Source organism: Notechis scutatus, chromosome 12 (assembly GCF_049901735.1).
Source record: "Notechis scutatus isolate UNSWTSFEM ecotype Mainland chromosome 12, rNotScu1.2, whole genome shotgun sequence".
NCBI lineage: Eukaryota > Metazoa > Chordata > Lepidosauria > Squamata > Elapidae > Notechis > Notechis scutatus.
In genome coordinates, this window is record NC_142020.1 from 4,031,296 (window position 1) to 4,043,802 (window position 12,507).

Below are 12,507 nucleotides of genomic sequence, written 5' to 3' on the forward strand. Positions count from 1 at the left end.
TCTGTCTTCTCCCAGCACAATTGTTTTTATTGTTGTGATTCTTTTGGATTTTTTTTTTAACTTTTTGATGTTGTGTAAGTCATCCAGAGTCCCTGTTTGGATTGCTTAGGTGCAATCATGATTGTTATGAACAGCTGTAACTAGTAGGTTAATCCCTTGACCAGTTTATTGATTTATTGTCATGCCCTTGTTAGAGTTGGACTCTGAGGGAGAGGAAGAACAGTCATCAGGGAGTGGAGGTGTGGCTCTGGAGGTTGTGGAGGAGGCTGGGGAGGGGCAGAGGCTGGCTGGGCAGTCAGAGGAAGAACTAGGCCCATCCCCTCTTCATCCTAGGACACGCAGGGAGGAACGGAGAAGGAAACAACTTGGCTTATGAGAGAGGAAGCGGCCATGATCCCCCTCATTGGTTGCAGCTGGGGAGAATAGTATATAAGAGAGATGGTTAAAACATAGCGTTGCCAGAAGCAAAGATTGTTTTATTTTGATCTGAAGTTGTCTGTTGGTTCCAACAGACTATGCCTTGTTATCTCCTTGCAGTTGGTAATTACTTATCCTGGTCCGCTGTGGAAATTCCTTCATTGTAGTTTGTTTTGGTTTTTTATTTCACCTCTATCTGCTCATTAAGTTCAGACTCTATTGGTTACTTTTGAAAATTATTTTTAAGTACGTTTTATCTCCAACTGAGAATTATTGAACAGTGGGGCCAAGTTGGAGGATTAAAAGACATTTATTTACATTTTGGATTTTGTTACGTTTATGTTACACTCTGGGTCATCACATTTATATTTATGGCAGTCACTGTCTTTTATGGCGTCATGTGATCCCCTTTTGCGACCTTGTGACGAGCAAAGTCAATGGGGAAGCCCGGCTCCCTTAACCGCTGTGTGACTAATTTAACAACCATGGCGATCCACTTAATGACGGCAAAAAAGGCACTTCACAAATGTTTCACTTAGCAACAAAAATTTCAGGCTCAATTTTGGTCGTAAGTTGAGGTAGCGATCAACATCTGTGGCACTTAACCCAGTGAGCTTTTTCAGTAGCACAGAAATCAGTATTTCTTGTTTATTTCTTGCTGTCAAATCTGGGGAAATCCAAAGAGACCCGTCTGAAACTGGGACATGTTGTACTTGCCTTCAATCCCCTTGGCAACCGTGTTTTGACTGGCTCCCTTTGAGGTTTTCTTTGAGCTGTCAAAACATCATTGTTGTTGTTGATTGTTCTTTGAAAACCACACATATTTATATATCTCTGGTCCCTGATGCGCGGAGGTCCGGAGGGAAAGACAAGGAACAAACATCTTCCAGCACCGCCATTTCCCCCCCCCTTCTCTTCTGTCACTCAGACGTGGTGACTTCTGTGCTTCGCGATGCTTGTTTATGAGCGGATGTGTGTTTCCCTTCTAAGATCAAGGTCAGAAGTGACTTTATTTATTTATCATTAACATTTTGTTTGGCAGTTCAATATTTTCTAGTCTTGTTGCAGGTCATATTATAAATGCATATATTCTATGACTAGCTCGATACCCATATGCTTCACTACCAAACTATGTGTGGTCAGGCTTAGTTTTGGGGGAGGAAAATAAGGGGGAGGGGAATTCTGCCTCTGCCGACCAGCATCTATTGGTATTCATCTGGGTAGAGTCCTGTCAGTGTGTGAGAGAGTTGAGGGCTGTTTGGAAATTGAAACAGTATTTGCTGTGTTAGTGAGAAGACAGCAAGGAGTCTGGGCGTGGCTTAACTCAACTGTTTTGTACTAAAATTGCTTGGTGCTCTGAAACTGAAACTCCCTGCTTGTGTTTTGCATTGGAAGAGATTTCTTCTCAGGTGGGGAGGGGGAGTGGAACTCCTTAGCATCAGAGCGTGTTAATAATAATAATATAATCAGCAAGATACTACGCAGGCATCACATCAAGACTGCCTTCAAAACGGACAAAAAAATAGCAGCCATCCTAAGAAACCCCAAAGATAAAATTGACTGAGAAAACCAAGGCATATATGAAGTACCCTGCGCATCATGCCCTGCCACAGACATAGGACAAACCAACAGAAGGATAAGTACCTGCCTTGAAGAACACAAGAATGCAATAAAAAAGCTGGAACACACTTCCTCACTAGTCCAACACATGAAAGCCACAGGTCATAGCATCAACTTCAGTGGCACCAAAGCCCTAGCTACTATAGAAAACCCCAGCTACAGGATCATCAGAGAAGCCATAGAAATTGATAAAAGACCTAATAGTATGAATAGAAGACATGACTCCACCAGACTATCAAACATCTGGAAGCCTGCACTCACAAACAAAAAAATCTATACCACAATCCAGGCAAGCACCTGGACACAAACAGACCCCCCCAATACCTCCAGCCCAAACACGCCCCAGCCAGCTACCCAAATAAAACCTAGCTTCCTAATAAATAATTATCGGCCGTTCACAAGAAACCAAGCTGCACTAAGAAACCGCAATGCACAAAATACAATGTTGCCAACCAATCAAGAACACAGCAACTCGAAGACCAATAAAAACAGACCTAGACTCCCAGCCAATCAGGACGAGGAAAAAACCATTCAAATAAAGCAGAAAGCCAGCACCAAATTCAAACAAAAAACGGCTGCCAAGCCTGACACACACGATTAAAAAGAACCCAATACAGAATCCTGAGGATGGCAGATGAGATTCTGCCAAAACGTCGCTATAATAAAAGCACAAATATTAAGACGTGGGAAAATATCTGAAGAAACCTAAATACCATACATATAAATACCCGCGAAAACATAAGAAAACATGTGTGTGTGTCTGTTTTCGTAGATTGGGTCTTTTCCCGTGTAAGATTGAGAGTATCTTGGCGACGTTTCAACGAGGTCCCACTCGCCATCTTCAGGCTGGTGCTTTCGGCTTCGTGCTTGTGCGAGCAAAGTGTGATTGGAGCTGCCGTCTCTCTATAAATACTGGTGGGGAGGTTGGCTGTGTTGTTATTTCTTGATTGGTTGATGGAGTTGATGTTTGCAGATTGGTTGGGTTTTTCGTAAGAAGATGTATGTCTCTCATCCTCCTGTGTTGTAACGACCTGGGTAATGGGCTGTGTGATGACCTTCTGAGTTCTATTGTTGTGACATCCTGGGTCTTGTGCTGTAATCTCCTGGGTCATTGGCTGTGTTGTAACATCCTGAGGTTTTGTGGTGAAACCTCCTGAGTTCCGTGATGTGATATCCTGAGCGGGTGGCTGTGATATGACGTTCAGGGTTTTGGTTTGGCTCTGAGTTTGAGGCCTGACTATGTGTTCATGGTGTGTGTCAGTTTGCTTGGTTTGGGGGTCGGGGTGTGTGACAGCTGGTGATGCAGCTGTGGTCTGGTTTCTGGATGGTGGTTGCCTTTTGTCTATGGGATGGGTTTGGGTTTGAGTCTGGTGAGGGAGATTGGTGGTGGCGTCATGTGTTGCTTTGGGTCCAGTGTTGGTTTTGTGGCTGGGACCCGTTTGTTGATAAGGGCTAGTTTCCAGATGTCTGGTAGGCAGGAGGTATCATCCCGTTTATTCATGTTATGGGGGTATTTCTCTATTTTGATGGCTTCCCTGATTATTCTCTTGTTGAAGTGTTCAGTATTGGAGATTAATTTGGTTCCCTCAAAATTAATTTCATGTCCTGTGGCTTTAAGGTGCTGGAAAAGGGAGGAAGTATTTTCTTCTCTTCTGACTGCATTCTTGTGTTCAGCGATGCATGCATTTATTCTTCGGCTGGTTTGTCCAATGTATGTGGCTGGGCAATTGTTGTATGGTATTTCATAAACTCCTTGGTTTTCTAGCTGAATCTTGTCTTTGGGGTTTCTTAGAATGTTGGCTATTTTTTGGTCAGTGCTGAAGGCTGTCCTGATATTGTGTTTGTGGAGAATTTTGCTGATTTTATCTGTGGTGCCTTTGATGTAGGGGAGGAGGGCGATACCGTTGTCCTGTTCTGTGTCTCAGTTTCTGGGGGGTGTCTCCCTTAGGATTAGGTTGGTAATTGTGTTTCTTTGGAATCCGTTGGAAATTAATACGTTACTGAGGGTGTGTAATTCTGTTCTCAGGTGGTCTTTGTCGGCTAGGCGTTTGGTTCTGGAGATGAGGGTCTTGGCTACGGAGTTGATCTGTGCAGGGTGGTGATGGGATTGTGTGTTTAAGTAGCGGTTGGTGTGTGATTTCTTCTGGTGGATGGTGTGTCCTAGGGAGCCATTGGGTTTTTTGTAAATTAGGACGTCCAGGAAGGGAAGTTGGTTGTTGGCTTCTGTTTCCATGGTGAATTGTATTTTGGGGTGTAGGCTGTTGATGTGTGTGAGGAAGTTGTCTAATTTTTCTTTCCCATGTGGCCAAATTACGAAAGTGTCATCTACATATCTAAGCCAGAGTTTGGGTTTGTGTTCGGATTTGTCTAGAGCGTTGGTTTCAAAGTGTTCCATGTATAGATTAGCGATGATGGGTGAGAGGGGTGATCCCAAAGGTGCTCCTTCTATCTGTTTGTATCTTTGTCCATTGTGGATGAAGTATGTGTTGGTTAGGCAGTGGTTGGTCAGATCTAGGATGTGCTTAGGGGGGTTGTGTTTGTTTTGGATGGCTGTCAAGGCTTCTTTAATAGGTACTTGGGTGAAGAGGGATATGACATCGAAGCTTACGAGTAGGTCGCTGGGTTGTAGGTTTTGTTTCTTTATTGCTTCTATGAAGTGGAAAGAGTTTTGCACGTGTGAGGTGATGGATTCTGTGTAGGGCTGGAGTTGTTTGGTGAGAAATTTGGCAAGATTCTGTAGATTAGGCAAGATTCAGCCTATGGAGCTGACTATGGGTCTGAGTGTGTTCCTTCTTTGTGTATCTTGGGGAGGCCATAGAGTTTAGGGCATTTGGAAGATTTTTCTCTGGGGATGAGTCTTTGCTGGATCTCTTCACTGATGGGGGAGGCTTTTATTTGGGATTTTGTGGTTTTTTCCAGGTACGTGGTGGGGTCAGTATTTAGAGGTTTGTAAGCGGGGTCTTGGAGTAGGTTGGATAGTTTGGATTGGTGGTCCAATGTGTTCATCACGACCGTGGCGTTTCCTTGGTCTGCTGGGAGAATGAATATGTTGTTGTCTTTCCTCAAGTTGGTGAGTGCTTTTTGTTCTTCTCTGTGTAAGTTGCTTCTGGGTGGGTTGCTGGAGCAGAGGACTTTGGTGACTTCAAGTCTGATTTTATTGGCTACATCTGGGTTAATTTTGGTTAGGCTAGCTTCAACTCCGCATATAATGTTTTCACTGGGGAAATGCGTTTGGGGGCGACTGCAAAGTTGAATCCCTTGGAAAGGACATTGGTTTCTGCTCTGGTGAGGGTTCTGTCTGATATGTTGTGTACTGTTTGTTTCATGCGTTGTTGGGCTTCTGGCATTTCCCTCTATATATATAATCTGTCTCTGTCTGTCTGTCTGTCTATCTATCTATCTATCTATCTATCTATCTATCTATCTATCTATCTATCATCTATCTATCAAGAGCACAGTAAAACCTTGATTCTCAAGTTTTCTACTCAACTTCAAATGTAGGAGATAACATTTTGCTTTCAACTTCTTTCCTCCTAAACAACAACCAAAGTAAATTATATAAATTAGCATTTAGCAGACCCCCTCAAATAATCTGTTGGGGTTTCACTATGAGATTCTTATAATGGATAAAGCCCAAAATTGTAAGCATATGTTAATGGCAAATCATAAGGGGCAGATGAAAAAATAAAATATAATACCACATGGGGCAAGTTAAAAAGGTTGAGACTTAATGATCAGAATTTGACCATTTTCACTGGATTTGTTATTTTACTTACTGAATAAGTTTGATTTCTGGGTTCATACACTAAGCACAGAAAATCTGAGCAAGTTTAAAATGAACCATGTATATGGCATGTCTTGAGAAAATTGACCTGGTTAAGCACGTAGTTAAAAACCCAACCCTAGGATGATAAAAAGTTTTTAGTTTTATAAAGTTAAATTAGATTCACCCCCAAAATAGGATTGGCTGCTTTGTGGTTCAGTGCATTGTAGAAACTTAACCATTATTTTAGCATGTTGGCTGAACTTTGTTATTTTATGAACCGTTATGTGGTTTATATGGTTGGGCACACCAATGTTCTGTGAATATAGCAGATTGGATTTTGTTAACATGGGTTTTCATTTTAGCATATTGTGTGAATCTATCATCGGTTTATTCAACCATAGATCCTTGAACTTTCCTCACATTCTCTTCTAGGTTTCTCCTTGGCAGACTCTCTAAAATTGGCAATTCAAACTTGGATTGAAATTTAGATGGTAACTATAAATAACCCTCCATTTCTGGAATGGAGAACTGCCTGGATGCTGGATTTCTTGTATTACTGGTGATACCAAAGAACTTGGAACAACACCATTTGTGGTCTAGAATGACCTCCAGATTTTCCCATTTTCCATAATCGGTTCTGTCTTTGATTAAAAACTAATCATTTCCAGTTCCAGTTCTAAACAAAATTGCTTTCCCAACCTTTGGCCCAGGTATTGGCTGATTTTTGCCCCAGATAGACACTTTGATTTGAAGAGTTATGCAGACTACATAAGTCCCACTTATTTTTCAGGGAATATGTGAACAATGAGGCTGTCAGTAGAGTTCTTGCAGGCTGGTTTTAACATCTTCTGAGATATTGTGGTGTCCAATGTGTGCCCATCCCATATAATCTAATGAAGAGAAGAACTAGGGGTGACATGATAGGAGTATTCCAGTGTTTGAGGGGCTGCCACAAAGAAGAGGGGGTAAAATTATTCTCCAAAGTATCAGAGGGCAGGACAAGAAACAATGGATGGAAACTAATCAAGGAACCTGGATTTAAGGAGAAATTTCCTAACAGTGAGAACAATAAACCAGTGGAACAGCTTGGCTCTAGAAATCGGGGGCGCTTCATCACTGGAGGTTTTTAAGAGACTGGACAGTCACTAGTCTGAAATGGTATAAGGTGTCCTGGTTGAGCAGGGGCTGGACTAGAAGACCTTCTAGGACCCTTCCAGCTCGATTCTGAATTTGAATTTGAAAAAAAATGTAGTGGTGGCATTACAAAGTCACTTCCCTACGTCTACCATCTTAACAATTTTTATACATGTGTACACGTACCCACAGTCCAATGCTTTTGCAACAAATCTATGATTTATTTTTGCCATTTAAAAAAAAATACATGCTGACCAAGCATGATTGAATGGCCCTTCCTATTGCTCCCATTTTCAGCATAAATTTGGAATGCCTTTATACATTCTAGATCAGCGATGGCAAACCTTTTTGGCATTGAGTTTATAAACTGGAATGAGTGTGCTGGAGTGCCGGAAAACCAAAGACCAGCTAGCTGATGCAGGCATGCCTGTTTTTTGGCTGTTTTAGCAGTTTTGGGCCATTTTCAGGCCATTTTAAGCCATTTTGGAGCCATTTTCAGGCCAAAAACGGCACCCAAAATGCTCTGAAAACAGCCTGTTTTTGACCCTTTTGGGGGCTGTTTTCTGGGCCATTTTCAGGATGTTTTTCAGGCCGTTTTTGGCCCCAAAACAGCCCAAAAAGCAGCCTGCTTTTTGGGTGATTTTTGGGCCATTTTCTGATGCTCTGGCATCTGCGAAGACCAGCTGGCCAGCATGCCAGAAACAGGAAAAGCAGCTGGCGACAGCAGGCCTGGCCACTGAGAAGGCTCTACATGCCATCTCTGGCACACATGCCACAGGTTTGCCATCATGGTTCAAGATCATTCTAGTTGTCCAACTTGGGAACTTTAAATTGGACTTCACTCCCAGAATCTCAGCCAGCGCTGGCTGGAGTGGGAAGTGAGGCCTGTTGATATTAATTCTGTCTTACTTGCTTCAAACCGTAAGTGTTTTTATCTGTCCTTAGTCTTTCTAGTAACCGTCATTGGGGAAACCATTGGCAACTATTCCCTTTTGCCATTCGTTGCTCCCTTGATTTATTCTTAAGGGCCCCTTGGTGGTTTCCAGTAATTCCCCAAACTGAACCATTGCATTCCACAAAGAAAAGTTGAAATCTTGCAAGATGGCTCAACCTCATGACCCTTGCATCTGAGATTTGCGTGATTTAGATGAGAAATCTGAGAAATTTTGTTAGTTAGTTGAAAATTTGGAAGCTTTGAGGCTCTTGTGATTTGGGCCAAAGGGGAAGTTTTGCCAACTCACACTGCAGTGTTGTGTTTCTATGTTATATCATTTAATTTGCGCACCTCCTGTTTTGAATCAAGGACAGGTTGAAATTGCACTTCAAAATATAATAGTTTTAAAATATTTTGAACCAGCATTCATACTAGATAGAATACTAGTCCCTGAGAGAAAGATGGGACCTAACGTAGTAGACATGGCTTAATTTCTCCTTGTTTGCAATTGTCTAAGTAATATTCATTCCAAGTAGGAAAACATTCTGCACCCAATTTTTGTGGTTTCCCAAGAAGGAAAACATTGCTTGAGACACGAAATCCACAGAGAATTTTCTCATGAGATGGATATTTTTCCTTTCCAAAGAACTGTGTGGTTTCCATGGATTGTCTTCCTTTACGTACTGACACTTTTGTGGTTTGCTGAAGCCAGTGTTTTAGCACAGACCAGAGAAAAAGATGCTAACAGGTGGTGTAGATAGCCACAGATTGGAACTTGAAACTTAAGTGCTGAATTTGGGTTAAGAGCTCTACCTTTGATAAGGCAATAAACCCTTCTCCTCGCAATCTCTCTCTCTCCTTTTCTCTAAATTCTTAGAACTGACTTTAGCAATGGACCAATGGACCTTGTAAGGAGATGAGCACGAGAGAGAGGAGGGGGAGTGACAATGTGCTTTTATTTATCTGGAAGTATATCCCTTCTCTGAACTTTCTGGAGTCCATCTTCATCTTAAATTACTTTTGGAAACTGCAGAGTGCAACAATTTTACGGCTGGAGTTTTCTCTCTGTCCTTTCCCCCCCCTTTTTTTCTTCTCTTTCCTGTATCATCATTCAAAATCTGCCTTTTTGGGGCAGGGAACAGGAAATCCCTGTCTCATGCAGGAATCCACCTGCAATTCATCCCTTGGAGCTGGCCATAGCTTCTGCTACAGCATATCCAGCAAAGAGGAGCTCACTGCTCCTCTGGAAAACCTGTTCCCAGTTGAACTTCTACTGAGTTACTACTCTGATGTTTTTTCTAACCTCCTAACACTCAGCCATAATCTGCCTTCCGGTAACCTCAGATTGTTATGCTGCATCTCATAAACTTGGAGAACAAAGAAGAAGTTGTCAATTTCTTCAGTACCTTAAAACAGGGGTCCCCAACCACCGGGCCCCAGACCGGTACCTGTCCGTGGATCATTTTGTACCGGGCCGCCTACTTTGCTTGAGCGCCGCCATCTTGTTTCGACGGCGCTTGAGAAAGTGTTTCCGGGTGAGCTTGTCGGTCGTCGGTTGGAAAGTGGCGTTTGGGTGCTGAAGGAATCCTCTGGCCTTAGTTTCATCGAAGGGGGCGGCTTCGAACGAAGAGCCGTCCCGATGGCGGTGGAGTCTCGCGTTACTCAGGAGGAGATTAAGAAAGAGCCCGAAAAGCCCATCGACCGCGAGAAGGTACAAAGGAGGAGTTGAAGGTGGCGGGGAGAAGCGGGGGACGGCATTTTGTACCGGGCCGCAAAGAAGGAATAATCGTGAAACCTGGTCCCTGGTACAAAAAAAGTTGGGGACCACTGCCTTAAAAGCTGCCGCCATAGTGCTTGGTCCTCACTTCTCAGTGCTAGTTTCCAGACCAAATCTTCCTCGTTGCTTTTCTCTGACAGTCTTCCAGGTTGTCTGAATGGTGGAGATGTTCTGGATGTGGGATCGGAGCAGTGCAGAACAGAGTGCAACAAAACCAGGGAATTCTAGAATGAAAGTATTGAAACGGCCCCAGGATGGTGGTGTGGGTATTTGGCTCCCAAACCTTAGAACACGGTACATAGAATAACGGAGTTGGAAGGAGCCTTAGAAGACATGTAGTCTAATTCCCTGCTCAAGCAGGTGAAGTGTCTATACCAGGGGTGTCCAACCTTGGCAACTTTAAGACTTGTGGACTTCAACTCCCAGAGTTCCTCAGCCAGCAAAGCTGGCTGAGGAACTCTGGGAGTTGAAGTCCACAAGTCTTAAAGTTGCCAAGGTTGGACACCCCTGGTCTATACCATTCCACACGAGGGGCTCTCCAGTCTCTTCTTAAAAGCTCCAGTGATGGAGCACCCACAACTTCTTATTTTATTAAAAAAAAATTTTTTTTAAATATTTACAACAATTCCATTTCATTTCAACCGTGTGTCGACTAGGTACATATGTCTTGTGCTTACAATTATAATTAATACCTTTCTTACCAATACAACAATAATCACATTTTCTTATAGCTGTTATTTAATATATCTATTATTTTTTTAACAACCTTAACTTATTTCTCTATCTATTCATCTAATCCATTTTAATTTGTTTTATTTCCCAACCATTGATAAAATAAACCCCATACCGTACGGTATTCCATTTCTTCTTTTTCTTTGATTACCAGTGTTAACCTCTTCATCTCTGCGCATTCAAATATTTTCTCAATGGAGCACCCACAACTTCTGAAGGCAAAGCTGTTCCACTGGTTGGTTGTTCTCACCATTAGGAAATTTCTCCTTAGTTCTGAATTGCTTCTCTCTTTTTTTGGTTAGTTTCCATCCATTGAATTTATGGGGAGCAACTTTGGGTTTTTGGATCTCAAGTGTCCAGGACTGAGTGTGAATGTCTTAATTCTTGACATCTGTAATGTTATTAGATTTTCCCTGGCTCAGTAAAATGAATTTGGATGAGGTTACCTGACAATTATGTGGTATCAGGTAATTGTCTGCCTGGGCATGGTGAGAGTCACAAAAGGAATCATATTTGAAAGCCTACGGAACAGGGAAACAATTTTGTTACGTTCTAAATTAATCCTGCAAGAGTCATGAACTGATAATATTTCATAACACGCTTCATGAAACTTAAGTCAGAATCCCTAAAACAGTCATTATTCGGTTTTAAAAAACATTGTTCCTCTCTTTGGTGCCACACTTAGTAGACATTCTATAATTTTGTAACGAAGTAGCTCTTATCTAAGTATAATGATTAATGCCATATTTTAATGAAAGAAATTCTTTTATGAATGCTTATTTATTACGAAATCCAGAGACCAGGATCTGGAAAAGTAGCTACTCTTAATACATCTCAGTACCTGTTAAGATCACACCTGTTTAGTTTTCTCTGCCACCTCGGGGAGAGGCAAAATTGTCTGTCTTGGTCAGCCTCTCAACTTTGCCCCTCTGCAGGATGGAATGAGAGAGAATTCTCCGTTCATCAGCACCAAAGCTGGAGACAAATCTGAAATCTTCCCTCAAATCTGTTGGGAGGAAAATGACAGATGTTTTCACTGTATTTCTCCATGGGAAGAGAAACTTAACCTTTCTTGAGGGCAAGATTCCCACAGCAAGGGGAGGAAGAGAGCTACTGAAAGAAGTATGGAAAATGTCTTAAAGGTGCTTTCTTTTCTTTTCTTTTCTTTTCTTTTCTTTTCTTTTCTTTTCTTTTCTTTTCTTTTCTTTTCTTTTCTTTTTCTTTCCAAAGGCAACTGGACTGTTGCAAATTTGCAACTGGCAGATGGAGGCCCCCACTATCCAGTCTCAACTGTCCTTCCATTCCCCCAAACCCCCCACTACTACCATCACAACTAATGGAGCTTCTTAGATTAGAAGCGAAACTACTTCTCCTCTCCTCCTCTTCTTCTCCCCCTCCTTCTCTTTCTTCTCTTCTTCTTCTTCTTCTTCTTCTTCTTCTTCTTCTTCTTCTCCTCCTCCTTCTCTTCTTCATCTTTCTCCTCCTCCTCCTTCTCTTCTTCTTCCTTCTCTCTTCTCTCTCCTCCTCCTTCTCTTTCTCCTCTTCTTCCTCTTCTTCTTCTCCTTCTTCTCTTCTTCATCTTTCTCCTCCTCCTCTTCTCCTCCTTCTCCTCTTCTTTTTCTCCTCCTCCTTCTCTTCTTCTTCCTCCTCTCTTCTTCTCCTCCTCCTCCTCCTCTTTCTCCTCTTCTTCCTCCTCCTCCTCTCCTCTTCCTCCTCCTCTTCTTCCTCTTCTCCTTCTTCTCTTCTTCATCTTTCTCCTCCTCCTCCTCCTCCTCCTCCTCCTCTTTTCCTCCTTCTCCTCCTCCTTCTCTTCTTCCTCTCCCTCCCCTCCTCCTCCTCCTCTTTTTCTTCTCCTCTCCTCCTCCTCCTCCTCCTCCTCCTCCTCCTCCTCCTCCTCCTCCTCCTCCCTCCTCCTCCTCCTCCTCCTCCTCCTCCTCCTCCTCCTCCTCCTCCTCCTCCTCCTCCTCTTCTTCATGGACAACATTCCTCCACGCCTTCCTGTCCCCTACCATCCTCCAGAGTCAGCTCACACCGACTGCTTCAGTGACTCCATCCAGCCACCTCATTCTCTGCCGTCCCCTTCTTCTATTGCCCTCAGTCGTTCCCAGCATTAGGCTCTTCTCCAGT

General features: G+C 42.8%; 1 protein-coding gene and 1 long non-coding RNA gene across 4 annotated transcripts in view; one reads left to right on the top strand and one right to left on the bottom strand.

The window, feature by feature from the left end:
• LOC148129639 (uncharacterized) overlaps positions 1-1,789 on the bottom strand; it is a 57,135-nt gene extending 55,346 nt beyond the window's left edge. Inside the window, exon 1 of the long non-coding RNA XR_015750853.1 lies at positions 1,757-1,789. This is a non-coding gene — a long non-coding RNA (uncharacterized LOC148129639). The remainder of the gene's footprint in view (positions 1-1,756) is intronic.
• The window catches only part of LMF1 (lipase maturation factor 1), a 189,246-nt gene that overhangs the window by 151,757 nt on the left and 24,982 nt on the right, over positions 1-12,507 (top strand). The gene's annotated exons all lie outside the window — the stretch shown is intronic.